Source organism: Gossypium arboreum, chromosome 5 (assembly GCF_025698485.1).
Source record: "Gossypium arboreum isolate Shixiya-1 chromosome 5, ASM2569848v2, whole genome shotgun sequence".
NCBI lineage: Eukaryota > Viridiplantae > Streptophyta > Magnoliopsida > Malvales > Malvaceae > Gossypium > Gossypium arboreum.
This window is the reverse complement of record NC_069074.1, coordinates 18,507,250-18,509,570: the sequence shown is the minus strand read 5'-3', so window position 1 is coordinate 18,509,570 and position 2,321 is coordinate 18,507,250.

Genomic DNA, 2,321 nt, shown 5'->3' with positions numbered 1-2,321 from the left:
AAGATTTAATCACTTAATAATAAAATGACATTTCATTATTAGTGTAAAATAAAGATATTAAAGGACTTGAAAATAAATAATATTAACTTTATTAAACATAATTAAATATTAAATATAATTGTTTTGTTTTTCTTTTGGGTTTTTGGTCTTGAGTTTCAAATTTTAGATTTTAGGTTTTGATTTTTGGGTTTGGATTTGATTCTTTTGTATTTATTTATGCTTAACGATTATAAGTAATATATATTTTAAAGTAAAGTTATTTATATTTATTTTAAACTCTTCAATATTATTTTGTTTTACATAAAGGATATTGATATGTCCTATTATTATTAATTGACGGTGTATGAGACCTATGCTCTCCTTATCATAAATATAATATTAAGATACTAATTTATTAGTTTACCAAATTGAACTAAATATGTTGCCAAATTTATCATAAAACTACAAATTCTGTTAAAAAAAGTCACTTTAAAAATGTTGGGGCCCAAACATAAAATAACATATTTTTAGATATTAATTATAAGAATTTAAATAAAATTTGAAACTACTTAAGAGAGATTAAAATGAAATTAATTTCACAGAATTCCCTTAATTTGCTTGTTTTTATTTCTTAAAATGTTTGTTCCTACCAAAAAAAAAAAAGATTATGTTTGATGCATGTATCTAATACATATTCATAGAAATGTATTATAAGAGTATATCCTCTAATCTATATCTATATTATATTGAAATAATCGATTGAGATAGATTATCTATCTATTTGATCTTAACTCATTTGTGTAAGTATCAAAAATATTTCTTTAATAGAATAATACATATTGAGTATTTTTATCGTTTTAAATTATATAAAATTTAGAAAATACACTTGATATAATTTCAACTGAAACCATGATAATTTTAATATTGTAAATTTATCATTTTGACTAAAAATTTATTTAATTTTAATATATTTAATATAAATATATTGATTATATAAAAAATTTCAAATGTATAATATTTTACACACGGTTAAATCTATAAAAAAATGTTTATGTATGTTTGGTTGCTTTTTTCTAACTTCTTCTAGAAAATTATTGTAACATGATGCATGTATATTCTTATAGGGGATAACATTATTGGTCTTACCTGTCATATTATCAGCCCCAAAATCAGTGCAAGGATATATATTGATCAACTTTATTTAAAAGAAAATTCAAAAGTTTGCAAATACATGCATTTTAGTCACTGTTTCTTGAATCTAATATTCATTTTTGGTCATCGGAAATATAACCCAAAATTTGAAAAAAAAAAATAAATAAAAGAAGGGGACGTCCGAAGTTCTATGTATGATTATTGACTTCATAAAATATGTGGTTAAGCAAACAAGAAATAAAAAGCAAAATTTGTTGTGAAAAACATGGGAATGACCATTAACTAATAATGGCGCCGTGTGATTTTTTTTTTTATTTTGTTTTTTTTAACGATTTTAATATTGTGAATGTCAATAAAATTTTCCTGAAAATTTTAATTTTGTACTGGTTAAATGAAAGTAGTGAAAAATTTATTGTATTTCTTAAAAAAAAATTTGATAGCAGATAATCTTATCAAGGTAATTCGTAACAAAAGTGTAGGATTAAGATTGTTTAAGGATCCCTTTAGGGAGCTAATTGAATTATTTTGTATTCTCTTTTTTTTTTTAAAAAAAAAGCTTAAATAATTAGTAATACTGTAATTGTTTTGGTAGTAGTTAATATGAAGTTAGACAATTAAAACAACCACTACTACTACTATTATTTTTATATATTTATGACAATGAAATGTTTGCATGCATGATTGAAGCACATGTGTGGTTGGGGTCACACGTGTTGAACCCCATCAATTGCTTCTCTTTGTGATTGTGGTCATAAAATCCAGCAGTTTGTTCAAACCTCATCATACAAAGTGGAACATGCAATTATGATTTACCACACTTTGATTTTATACGTATTTATTATACATGCATTTACTTTGCTTTAATGTATCAAGAATTGCATGTTGCATGGTAGGTGCCATACCCGAGAGATTTTAACCAAAACACACACACACAAAAAGTGGGGTTTGTTGGTTTTTGAAGATTAGAATATTGAATATGGGAAAATGGGAGCAACAGTTCCCAAAGTGGAGGGGATGAAAGTGAAACCCCAAACAGTCATGGGGGTATTTGTCAAGGCACTCAAATATTTATATATTAAATTGGTTGGTTTGGTTATTTCAACATTCTCTGCCCTATAGTCTATACCCTGTGATATATAGGCGACGGCCTTCACTATATGATATCCCTTTGTCTCTCACCATATCGGTAT